The sequence below is a fragment of the Megascapheus bottae genome, chromosome 3 (assembly GCF_031878675.1).
Source record: "Megascapheus bottae isolate mThoBot1 chromosome 3, mThoBot2.hap1, whole genome shotgun sequence".
Lineage (NCBI taxonomy): Eukaryota > Metazoa > Chordata > Mammalia > Rodentia > Geomyidae > Megascapheus > Megascapheus bottae.
The window spans coordinates 16,254,098-16,268,001 of record NC_143511.1 but is presented as its reverse complement, the minus strand read 5'-3'; the positions used below and the strand labels follow the sequence as shown (position 1 = coordinate 16,268,001).

Sequence of the window (13,904 nt, the reverse complement as noted above, 5' to 3'; positions counted from 1 at the left end):
CTAATCTCCAAAGTAACAACCATCCCATTAAAAAATGGGCCAAAGACTTAAAGAGAATCTTCTCTGAAGAAGAAACAAAAATGGCCTATAGACACATGAAGAAATGCTCAACATCTCTTATCATAAAAGAAATGCAAATCAAAACAACTCTAAGATTCTACCTCACTCCAGTTAGAATGGCCAGGATCAGGAAATCGAATGACAACAGATGCTGGAGGGGATGTGGCCAGGAGGGATCACTACTACACTGTTGGTGGGAGTGCAAACTCGTTCAACCACTATGGAAAGCAGTATGGCAGGTCCTCAAAAGAATAAACATAGAACTCCCCTATGACCCAGCAATTCCACTACTGGGCATTTACCCAACCATCCAGAAACAAGGACATACTAAATCCACTAGCACAACAATGTTCATTGCAGCATTATTCACCATAGCAAAGATATGGAACCAACCTAGATGTCCCTCAGTTGATGAGTGGATCAACAAGTTGTGGTATTTGTACACAATGGAATTCTATGCTGCTGTCAGAAAGAATGACATCGCCCCATTTGTTAGGAAATGGAAAGACTTAGAAAAAATCATATTAAGTGAAGTAAGCCAGACTCAAGGGAACTTAGGCTCAATGGTTTCCCTCATTCGTCATAATCAGTAGAAACCTTGGGCTCTACTAGCAGAGATCTGCAATAGAGCAAAATCTTGATACATATGGCCATGTAGTATGAAGCTAATTGAAAGGACCTCCAGGATATCGAAACAAAAGCCATATAATGAGTGATTGTTGTCCTTAATGTACTATGTTATCTCTCATCTCCTTTGCTGTGTCTTGGTTATCTCATATTGTTATAGTATCTCACTTTGTTATCTGATATATTGAATTTATTTGTGTTTGGCTATTTGAAATTTGATAGGGAAGGGGGGAAAACCAACACGGGTGGGGGGTGTGTGGTGGGGAGGGAAATGGGTACCAAGACATGTGAAAAGGGTATCAATGTACATGAATTAATGCACCTTCTATCTGGCAAATATCATGTAACCCTTTTACTAATTACAATAAAAATGCAAAAAAAAACCCCGATCCTTAGTCACACATGTCCACTCACACCTTTTGTTTTCAAATGTTTACAGGAAAGTGATGCCTACCTAGCACAACTATTGCCAGTTTGGCTTATGGGAGCATTTGCATTAAATATATAGGAACTTGTTATTCACAAGTGTCAAAATATATTATTTTCTGTCAAACATTTGTCTTTGATGTACAGAGCCACACATTCAAAAATACAATTTTGTTGCACATTAGAAGAATTCTGGGCACTGTTCTTGAGCTTTGTCATGGCTAGCAGTCTACCCTTGAGTCACAGCACCACTCTGGTACCAAGGAATCGAACCTAGGGCTTTGTGCATGCTGGGCAAGCACTCTTACCAGTTGGCCACGCTTACAGTTCCTATAACTTCATAATTAGTATGCTGTTTACCAAAGTTATTGTACCAGAAACTTCTCATAGGAATATGAAAGAAAGGAAACTAAAGGCTGGATTTGGTGATTAACACCTATGTTCCTAGAACTACTCAGGACGCTCTACAGTTTGGAGAATTCCTGAACAGACAAATCCATGGGAAACTTCCATTCGGTTAACTGGATAAAAACTGAAAGTGGCATCATGGTCCAAGTGTGAGAGCACCAGCCTTGAGTGAAAAAGTTTTCCAAATAGGCCAATACACACACACACACACACACACACAGTAAAGAAAGATAGAGAAGGAGAAAGGAAAAAGGATTTAGAAAATTGCATTTGTTATCTCAAATGTGTTTAACAATTAAAAGTGGAGATAAAACTATTAAAATGTAATAATGGGTCCTATAGCTTGTGAAGTTATGAGTGACTTTCCTTTGAGTATTGTCACCTGATATTTCCCTCTGTGAATTGCTCCACAGAAGGAAAAAGATGTTTCTAGTCTTTATGCTTTTTTTCTGTTTGCCTTTTTTGCTCTTTCCCCTCTTCTTTTCCACCTCCTTCCCCATTCTTCCCGTCCTTTCTTCTTTTCCATAGTCCAATCTCTCTCTCTCTCTCTCTCTCTCTCTCTCTCTCTCTCTCTCTCTCTCTCTCTCTCTCTCTCTCTCCCCCCCCCCCCTCTCTCTCTCTCTCTCTCTCTCTCTCTCTCTCTCTCTCTCTCCCTCCCTCCCTCCCTCCCTCCCTCCCTTCCTTCTTTCCTTCCTTCCTTTTTGGTGTGTGGGTCATGGGGCTTGAACTCAACCTGGACTCTGTCCCTGAGCTCTTCATCTCAAGGCTACCATCATACCCCTGGGCCTATGCCATGTCACTGAGCTCTTCAGCTTGAGGCTACTACCCTACCCTTGAGCCAAGCCTTGCTTCCTGTTTTCTATAGGTTAATTGAAGATAATAGTCTCAGGTCCTTTTGTGCCTGGATGGCTTTGAGCCTTGATCCTCAGATCTCAGCCTCTTGAGTAGCTAGGATTACAGGTGTGAGCTCATGGTGGCACTACCATTGCCTCTAGTAAATAGACAAAATGATAGTTAACTGCTGGGTGACCTGGAGAGGGTGAAGATCCAGCAACTCAATATATTCTGCATTAAGGTTTTAAATCTTGCCTCATATCTTTAGTAAGATATATTTCCCTGGAAAGAGAGATTATTTCTAAACAGAGGAATATTCTGCATACAAAAGTAACAACAAAAGTAAAAGACATATATATATGTATATATATCAAAAGTTCATTTTTCTTTGACATTTAATACCACACATTTCTCTTATCTGTACCACAATATTTATGGAGTCATTAGTGTTTATCTTAAATGAATAGTATACATGAACCAGGATTACCCTTTCTCTGCTAGCTTTAACAGTACACAATACGTTATTGAATTTTCATTAAAATTGATCTAATAATTCATTATACATTTCATCTGATTTTATTACTCTTTGGATTTGTTCAAGACAGCGAGACTTGGTGCCTAAAAATTCACAATAAAAATAATCAATTGTTATATCTGTTTATTCACAACTAAATAAATCAGCCTTTTAATCCTTTCATCTACTCTAGAAGCTGAATAATTGAGCTAGAACAATGATTGTTCTATCTGATGCAAAACATCTGGGGGTCAGAGTCTCAGAAGAGAGATTTTCATAGTGTATTTGTTTGCTCTAATTCACATAATTGGTACATTAAAATGAACAAATTAGAAACAAGTAAGCAGAGGGTGCTGGATTAGCAGGAGTCTTAAAAGCTTTGCAGCTTCTCCTATAATTATTGAGGAGGCATGTTTAATTAGCATAACACACATTAGTAACAATTAAACATACTCAAGGCAGATAAATTAACTCTTTGATCATTTAAAGTTGGCATTTTAATTTTATAATATTCCTCTGCCGAGCAGAAATGTTATTTGATTCGATTAGGATATTTTGATAGCATTGCAGCATTCAAAAATCACGTTTTATACCACTATAATACATTAATTTATAGGTAGAATATCAAGACTTTTATATTGTCCAGAGACACATATATAAGACTCTCATAAGATGTGAAAGTTCCGTAAAGCACGGAATGAAGATGCACCCACAATTTCAAGTGGCTGCGCTTTGCTAGCTCGACTTCTTCTGAGCCGAGTGAAAAATAGAATGGAGAGACTTAAATAGTTGCTCCATTTCCTAATCCCACATCTTGTACCTCAATTGAAAAGGGTTAAGAGCCCATTAAATTCTCTCCTTGGCCCATAAGCTTCTTTTCAGTACCTTTCCCGGGTTGTGAAGAAAATTTCCTGAAGGTGAGCCATTAAAGATTACTGTAACTCCTGGAAATGCTTGACTTACATCTTGAAACATGGGGTCATTTTAATTATCTATGGATGAAAGGCAGTGGTTTGACTTCAGCTGACTTTAGGTGTCTCTTATGATGTATAACATTTTAAGGTTCTAAAATACTGGCTCCCTCATTATAGTGTGAGAAATTGGTACCTTTTCTCACTTTTTAGTTTTTATTTCTAGTTTTTTTTTTAGAAATCTGGTTACTACTAATAAATTTAGCCAAATTTCAATGGATGATAAACTAAAGAAATTAAAACTAAAACTATAAACCTAAAAGGCAAGTAATATGGACATTTTCTCATAAAACCCCTACCTTGGGCTAAAGCTATTAAAATCACAATCAACATTTATTATATGGATAAGAAGATGAAGAAGCTGTTGGAAATATGAAAATCTTTTCTGATCATTTTCACATATAAATCATTTATATTTCCTTTTTAGATAATGTTCTGATTCTATTTTTCTGTTAATTACATGGGTAATATGTTTCATGTACTTTAAATATATGTTTTAAAGTTACCATATGTTGTTTATTCAATGCAAACTGCCTTGTGTAAAGCCACATGGATACAAGAAGTCTGACAGCCCTTTCCATAGTGAGGCTGTGGAATGAAACCACCAAAGAAAAATTGAAAGTCTTCATTGTAGTTCAGGGCATGAAATTTTACAATGTTGAATGTGATTCTTTTTCTCTGAAAAATCCATATATAAAATACAAATCATATATTAAAACAATTTTAAGTCAGGGATATAATGACAATGCAGAAATCACAAATGATTCTTTCTTTGTATTTATCTCTGTCTTTCTCTGTATCTAAACAGTTCTGAAGTTCTTAGATGAAAAGTATAGTCATTTAATTTATCTTGCTTATCCAACCATCAAAATTGATTTTGTTCTTACCAGCTAATATTATTCAGTTTTGTATCACTTCACTGTAATACTGGAAACACATTTATTACAAGGAAAAATGAATTTATTCAGTTTAATTTTTGAGGTTCACAAACTAGCCATCACTCTTGGCTTATTTCTTGGTTGTATTACATCATCGCTAATAATAATGCTGGAAGCAGGTGAGAGCAAATGAGTGATTATAACTAAGACCAGGAACATAGAGAGCTGGATGGGTTAAACTCAGATTTCTACAGCAATCCTCTTATTAGACGTCCCAAGGATTCTCATGAGAACTAACCTCCAAAAACACACTTCCAGTGAACCTTCCCACTAGACCCAACTCCCACAGACCCTACCACTTCCCAACAGCCTCACTCCATAGGTCAAACCTGCAATTCCAGTGGACCTTTCAGGAACATGCAAGTCACACCTAAACCAAGTCATCCACATTGCTCCTTGTTCATAGGTGACATCCGAGTCCATAAAGATTATGCTGAAACCTAAGTCTTTCCATTTCCTTACAAATGGGGTGATGTCATTCTTTCTGACAGCAGCATAGAATTCCATTGTGTATAAATACCACATCTTGTTGATCCACTCATCAACTGAGGGACATCTGGGTTGGTTCCATATCTTCGCTATGGTAAATAGTGCTGCAATGAACATCATTGTGCTAGTGGATTTAGTATGCCTTTGTTTCTGGACGGTTGCATAAATGCCAAGTAGTGGAATTGCTGGGTCATAGGGGAGCTCTATGTTTAGTCTTTTGAGGAACTGCCACACTGCTTTCCATAGTGGTTGAACGAGTTTGCACTCCCACCAACAGTGTAGTAGTGATCCCTCCTGGAGTGTAGTAGTGATCCCTCCTGGCCACATCCCCTCCAGCATCTGTTATTAGTTTTCTTGATCCTGGCCATTCTAACTGGAGTGAGGTGGAATCTTAGAGTTGTTTTGATTTGCATTTCTTTTATCACCAGAGACGTTGAGCATTTCTTCATGTGTCTATAGGCCATTTTTATTTCTTCTTCAGAGAAGATTCTCTTTAAGTCTTTGGCCCATCTTTTAATGGGATGGTTGTTACTTTGGAGATTAGTTTTGGAGTGATTCAATTTTTTGAGCTGTTGATATATTTTAGATATGAGGTCTTTGTCTGTTGTATGGTTAGTGAAGATCTTCCAGACTTAAAGGAACATAGGCTCAATGGTTTCCCTCATTTGTCATAATCAGAAAGCTTGGGCTCTCCTAGCTGAGATTTGCAATAGAGCAAAACCTTAGATACATAAGACCATACAATGTGATGCTAAATGAAAGGACCTCTAGGATATAGAAACAAAAGCCATATAATGAGTGATTGTTGTCCTTAATGTACTATGTTATCTCTCATCTCTTTTGCTGTCCCTTGGTTATCTCATATTGTTACAGTATCTCACTTTGTTATCTGATATATTGGATATATGTGTATTTGGTTATTTGAAATTGAAATTGGACAGGGAAGGGGGGGTCGGGGGGAGGGAGTAAATAGGCATGTGAAAAATACACATCATATGTCCTTAGGGAAATGTGTGTTAAAATAACAATAAGGTAATACTTTAGACATATTCTAGGGTTAAAATTGGAAAATTGAAATGGTGAAACTGATGAGAACACAGTGGAATAGGAAGTGTCATTTGTTGCTGACAGTTGACAAAGTTGTATAGCTATATTGAAAGGTAGTCTGCACGTTCATTCCCAAACTAAAGATACTATTATGCAATGTTACAAGTTTACTATTTGGAATCTATGCAAGTGAATTAAATATGTAGATCCACACAAATACTCGGATTACAAAAGTGCTATTAAAAATAGTCAAGACTTGGTATCAACTAAGATTGTTTTTATCCACAGGTAAATGGATAAATGAACTAATGACATATTCATATGATGGGATATTATTCAGCAATAAAAAGTAATGAACTATCAAGCCATGAAAATGCATGGAGGAAATTTAACTGCATACTTACTAAGTGAAAGAAGCCTATCTGAACAGGTTATATATTATGCAATTCAACTTATTTGAAATTCAGAAAAAGGTAAGACCATTGAAACAATGAAATGGTAAATGGTTATGAGAGAGGATCAGAGGAGGGAGGTAGGGAGGGAGGAAATTGATAGGCAGAAGAACAGTGGATTGTTTGAGTAGTAAAACTACTGTATATGACATTTAACAAGGGCACATTACCACAGCCACACAGTTCTCAAAGAGTACCCGTAATGTAATATAGGGGCTTCAGTTAAATTATATCGGATGGATTCCTTGATTGTCTTTCAAATATGGCACACTAAAGCAAAACGTTAATGCCAAGGGAAACTGAGGAAAGGATGAGTATGTATATTAAAATCTGTATTTTCTATTTAATTTCCTGTGAACATAAAAACTACTTTAAAGTTATTATCATCTTAAAATAGCTAGGCCTATGCACAAAATCTTGTGCCTAAATAAAGGCAAGTATATTCATAATAACTCCAGAGTGGAAGCATCCCAAATATCCATCAACTGGTGACCAATTGAAACAGACAAAATACACTATACCAGTATGATGGAATGTTATTCAGCCAAAAAAGAAAAAAAGCACGGATACAATTTACAGCATTGATAAATTTTTATAACAAATGAAGCAAAAGAAGTCACTTACAAAACTCCAGATTATATGATTCAACTTGTTGGAATTACCCTGAATAGACAGATCTATAGAGATAAAATAATATAATGTTTGCCCAAGATGGGCAAAACAGAAAGATGACTACTAAGCATTTTTTTTCTTTTGGAGAGATTACTAAAAATTGATTGTGGTAATGTATGTGCAATTTGATTACTATGCCATAATTTTAAAACTATGACTAATGTACTTAAGAACATAAAAGGTATCATGCATTTTAAGCAAAGAAATCAAAGGAATATATTGACTGATAAACATAATAATAATTAGCTGAAATTATACAATTAGTAGTGTGCCTTAATTGTACATTAATTTGAGACATTAAAAATTATTGAACCCCATAAAAAGTAATCACACCAAAATTTGGGAAAAAAACAAATGTAAAATAGAGAAATGTGGATCAACAAGATGTGGTATTTATACACAATGGAATTTTATGCTGCTGTCAGAAAGAATGACATTGCCTCATTTGTTAGGAAATGGAAAGACTTGGAAAAGATCATACCAAGTGAAGTAAGCCAGACTCAAAGGAACTTAGGCTCAATGGTTTCCCTCATTTGTCAGAATCAGTAGAAACCTTGGGCTCTCCTAGCAGAGATTTGCAATAGAGCAAAACCTTGATACAAAAGGCCATATAGTAGGACGCTAAATAAAAGGATCTCTAGGATATATAAATATAAGCCATATAATGAATGATTGCTGTTCTTAGGGTACTATGTTATCTCTCATCTCTTTTGCTGTCCCTTGGTTATCTCATATTGTTACAGTATCTCATTTTGTTATCTGATATATCGGATATATTTGTATTTGGTTATTTGAAATTGAATAGGGAACAGAGGAAAACAAGATGAGGGGTGGGGGATAAAGAAAAAAATAAAACATAGAGAATAAATGTAAAATACTGTAATTGGCTAGGTCAAAATCATGGGTCCATGTCATCTTTCTTTAGCAGAGAAGTGGAGATTTCTTCAAAGAAAGTTTAACATATGGTGCCAGTAGTAAATAGGTTGAATTGCACAGAGACAAAAATAATGACAAACTATTACTACTTAGATAAGTTAGCAGTTTCGCAGATTCCATGACATGGCATGTAGCCAATAACAATGTAATGTACTTGTGATAAAGACTGAGTGGATAAAGGCCAAGGGAAAATGCTCTGAGATAGAAGAACCAATGACATAAAGTGAACACATGTAAAAGATTTTGTAGGAATAGAAAATTCTAGACATCTAGGAAGAAAGCATCCTAGAGTGTTTCAGAGCACCATTGTTTGAGTTTAAAAGATATTACACAATATATAATAGTAATACATAAATCTGGAGACTTTAATAAGTCTCTGTGAAAGATTACTTAACCATTTTTCTGAATTTGTATGATGTGAAGTAGTCCTTTAATACATTGACAAATCAAAACAGAAAGAAGAGGACATCTTACAAAGAGCATAAAGGCCCGCTGTTATTTTCTCTGATGTTAGAACTAACCAAGAAGGTTCTGAGGCCATGTAACAATTCTGAAAGCAAAATCAGTCTACAGAGGCTTCAATGTATGCGACTCAGTTTCAGTGGCATCTGATGAAGTGGCCATGACACAGCTGGCAGATCTGGATGAGTTGTTGACAATGATCCTTGAAGCTGTAATAATTGGACAATGGTGATAGAAAAAGACCAAGATAAATCTGAAAGATGAGGGGGAAAATGTAATAACAAAAAATAGAGAAAATCACAATAGCCTTGACAGACAAATCAAGTGTTTGTTATTTGCAAAGGCTATTAAAATAAACAATATTTGGCAAATATTATGAAAATATAAGGACGGAGGGGTGACTCAAGTGGTAAAGCAAGAGCAATGAGTTGAAGCCCTAGTAGATCTTAGAGGGAAAAATAAAGATGAAGGAAGGGAAGAAGAAAGGAAGAAAGGAAAAAGACAAAAGAAAAGAAAGAAAAGGAAAGGAAAAATAAAAGGGACAGCTGCCAGTGGCTCATGCCTGTAATCCAAGCTACTCACCAGGCTTGGGTTCAAAGTCAGTCCATGAGACTCTTACCTTCAGTTAACCACAGGAAGCTAGAAGTGGAGCTGTGGCTTGAAAGGTAGAGTACTAGTTTTGAGCCAAAAGCTCAGACAGCTTCCAGGCCCTGAGTTCAAGCACTAAGATGCACACAACAACAGGGAAAACTTTTCAGAGATCTTGTAGGCATACCAGCTAGAACTCTGAAAACAATGAACATACATGCTCTGCACCCTTGCACAAGAAAGATGAGTTGGCTTCACCACTACTTAACTCACTGGTGACCCCAGAAGGAAGTCAGTTTAGCAGAAGTCTTAAAGACAAAGTTTACCAGGATCTGGTAAAGCAGATCCTGGTTTTAATATCTCCAGACTTCTTCAATGTTAACTCACAAGCAGCTAAATAACAACAAAAAACCATCTGGTAATCAATGTAGACCCCACAATGTGGTTAGTTTGGACTTGGATTCACAAATAGAGAGCTAGTTGGGTGGAGGGTGTGAATGACAAGCCACAGCCACTTGGTGAGGAATCCCTAACCACCAGGAGCCTACAGATGTACCTGCCAGATGCCTAGAGCCAGAGAGCTAGCTGCAGGTACTAAGCCTGAATAAGCTAGGAGCCATCATGAGCCACTAAGAGCCACGGATAGAAATGTAGTGGGACCTCGCATCGCCCTTTCTGTTTTCTTAGTGTATTAGGATTTTTATCCAGAGTCCTGTAGAATTTGGTGGGTCCTTTGCCAGTGAACCACATCTGTAAGCCAAGCATGCCTTTGGTTTGTTTTAGAATTGTTGATTGCATTCCATCTGTGTGCTTTCTGTCCTTTGAATGCTAGCAGAAGAACTGCTCATCCCAACAGGTGGTGCCAATGTAGCAAAGACATACAAGAAATAAAAAAATAAAGAAAGATGGGCGGGGAGTTTGGCCTAGTGGTAGAGTGCTTGCCAAGCATGCACGAAGACTGGGGTTCGATTCCTTGGTACCACATACTTAGAAAAAGCCAGAAGTGGTGCTGAGGCTCAAGTGGTAGAGCTCTAGCCTTGAGAAAGTCCAAGGACAGTGCTCAGGCCCGAGCTCAAGCCCAGGACTGGCAAAAAAAAAAGATAGAGTGACTCACATAACCAATGACATGAAAATAACCAAATCCAATCATACTGAAGTGGCTGAAGTGGCAAAGAATTCAAATGTTTTCTTCAAAAAGTTTGCAAACTGACTCCAAAAAGAATTGAAGCAAACAGATAATGAAGTAAGGGAACAATTGAAGACCTGAAGAAGAATGACATGCTGTCTTCCTTCATCATGGATGACAAATTCAGCAAGGACACTGAAAAATGAAAATGAGCAAATCAAATGAAATTAAAAGCATTGTACAGTTATAAGATATTGAAGATAAAACTGAGTACATGTTATACTAAGACATGTTGTTGTTGTTTTGTTAGTGTTGTTGTTGGTGGGGGGGAGGGGGTGGCTTGAACTCTGGCCTGGGCGTTGTCCATGAGCTCTTCAGCTCAAGGCTGGTGCTCTAAAACTTGAGCCACAACACAATTTCCAGCTTTTTCTTTGAATGTGGTCCTGAGCAATTGACCCCAGGGCTTTGTGCTTGTTTGGCAAGCACTCTATCACTAGGCCATGCTCCTGGCCCCTACTCAGACTCATTTTAGACGAATATTAGCACAACTTTTAAGAAGACTGGGATATGTTCAACCTGTAAACTTAGGAACATCTGAGGAATAAAGAGCTGAGATATCACATAAAAACATCCAAACCTAATGGATTTAATTCTCCAAGTGTTGGCAAAGGTATAAGCATTCTTATGATAACCTAGGTTTTTTTTGATACCCCATTGGCAGTTTGCAAGAATTTCACCTCTAGTTGATCACTTGTTGTGTTCTTACTTTCATCCTTGCTGCCTCCCCCCCCCCCAGATTACTCAGAGCTGGAGGAGGTGTACTCTCACATTTGAGAGTATTCTACTGTGAGAAGAAATGCTTTGAATAATGTATGAAATGATAAAATACAAAAGAACTATAAAGCCCAGGGTTTGATGTCACAACAAATAAAGAATTCTCCATAACAATATATAACCAAAACAGATAAAAGATATATATTTAGATACATATAAATCTAGTATAAATGTGTGATAAATAATTAATATCCAAATGTCCACAGCAATATCAGGAGAGGAAGATATCAAGAGTCAAATCCTTTGGATAGCTCCCTGAGAACTTAAACCATTCCTCTCATATGCAATATCATATACTATGTTACAGAATACTAAGAATCGTCCAACAGAAAAGGCCCAGAATTGCCAGTTCCACCCAGATCTCTTGAAATACCCTTAGCGAAGCCTTGAGTAACTGTGACAAATTAAACTGTTTATACTTTATGGAGAAAGGAAGAACAATGGTTGGAATTTCCATTTCTAGGTCAGAATTCCAATGTTGACTCTGTACCACTGAGCTTTACAAAACATCAACCCACATACTCTAGAGCAAATCACTCTTAAATAACCAAGGGAGAAAGAAGTATGAAAGCTTGTATAGCGTGTATAGCGTTGGTACTTGAATGCTGTGCTAATGGGAAATTACCTGGTATCAGGTGTATGAACCTGAGAGGTTGTAGAGAGGGGAATGAACAGGAAAAGGGAGGGGGAAGATATCTGATTGGCTTCCTATGTAGAATTATTTATAGCCTTTGCTGGGAAACATTAAGAAATGACTGGTTACAGGCAGGAGCAGCTTCTGAAACTGTGCCTAAATACTTGGAATATTCTTAAGAAATCTGTGGACAAGTGTGTCAGAGAGAACCTGACAAATGGAGTCTAATAAGCACAGGGATCGTGCCCTTGTCAGCTAGCATACGGAGAGCATTACTGATGCTCAGCAGAATGCCCTGCGCCTGGGCTGAAGACCTGAGTGGAATTTTCCACAAATGTGTGTGTGTGTGTGTGTGTGTGTGTGTGTGTGTGAGAGAGAGAGAGAGAGAGAGAGAGACAGAGAGACAGAGAGACAGAGACAGAGAGAGAGACAGAGAGAGAGACAGAGAGAGAGAGAAGGAGAGGAAGGGGGGAGGAGGGAGGAAGGGGGAAAGAGGGAGGGAGGGGGAGGGAGAAGGGGGGAGATCTAGAGATGAATTTGCTGCTGTACTTGCCAGAGGAGTTCAGAGGAAGCAGGTCAAAGGCTGCTTTGCTCCTTCAAGAGGAGAAAGGGATTAAAAAGTGCATAGCTATCACTCACTAAGGAGAGGAGTAGCAGACTATGATCCCGTGATTAATCTAAGTGTCTGTGATTCCTCAACTAGTTTCCATCCTAAATCTGAGCTGTTTGATCAGTCCTAGTCTCTGAATAGGTTCTTACTTGGTCAGGTCTGGGAAGGATCAATTGAGGCCTGGACATGTAGAATTTAGACCAACCCTTTCCAGACTCTTCAGGATTCGCTTTAAATAAGTCTTTGATACCTTTCCATATATAGTGGGATTGAGAAGGGAGAGTGATGGGAATTGTTGCTATCTAGGGCCTGGGTACTGTTCTTGACCTTTTGTGCTCAAGACTAATGGTCTACCAGTTGAGCCATGCTCTGCTTCCAGCTGTGTGTGTGTGTGTGTGTGTGTGTGTGTGTGTGTGTGTGTGTGTGTGTGTTTCATTGGCGATAAGTCTTGGAGACTTTTCTGTCTGGGCTGGTTTTGAACCTCCATCCTCAGATCTCAGTTTCTAGAGTAGCTAGGATGGCAGCTTTGAGATTTGTTAGTTTGTGTGCTTAAATCTATGAAGTGGTGCTCACGCAGCTTGATGGCACAATGCCTTAGGAAACCTCCCGCTATTAAATAAAACATTAAATGCTTTCTCATAGTATCCCTGAATAGTACTTTTCTGAATACTTCTGTTCCAGGCAAGGTTGATAAACACCACTGGGCAAAGTGAAAGAAAAAACAATCCAACAAAATCTTCATACATATCTTTATCTCTTCTAGACCTTTGAAGGTACCTAAGTTTCTGGACTCAGAGCCACTTTTTAGGATGGCACAATACCATTGAGTCATGTTGTTTTCACTGGTCAGTTTTAGACCAACCAAGTGACCCTGAGCCAGATTTATTTGCTTTATAGACTTCCTCTCCTCACTGGAATTTATAGGTGTAAGCCATCAAATCCAGCTTCCCTTCCAAAGAGCCTGAGAACTGCAGCTTTCCCACTCCCCATTTCAGCCTATGGAAATAGTTTTCTTTTTATGTATGAGTATAGCCATATATGTAGATGTATACATGGGTATGTCATATACAAGCACATGCATATACATGTATGTATATATGCACTCCCACATCTATATACATACATGATATGTATATACACAAGTGTATATGTGTGTACATGTGTGTATTCATGTGCATTCAAAATATGTATTTATGTACACATATTGCCAAGTGTAGCAGGACTATGAGATGCAAAGTGAATTTCAAACCCTGGCCTTGGCAGGTCTGACTTCAAG

The 13,904-nt window shown here is 37.9% G+C and overlaps 1 long non-coding RNA gene across 1 annotated transcript in view; it reads left to right on the top strand.

Moving 5' to 3' along the window:
* LOC150065007 (uncharacterized) overlaps positions 1-13,904 on the top strand; it is a 148,815-nt gene that overhangs the window by 120,742 nt on the left and 14,169 nt on the right. Inside the window, exon 5 of the long non-coding RNA XR_016534891.1 lies at positions 6,603-6,787. This is a non-coding gene — a long non-coding RNA (uncharacterized LOC150065007). The remainder of the gene's footprint in view (positions 1-6,602; positions 6,788-13,904) is intronic.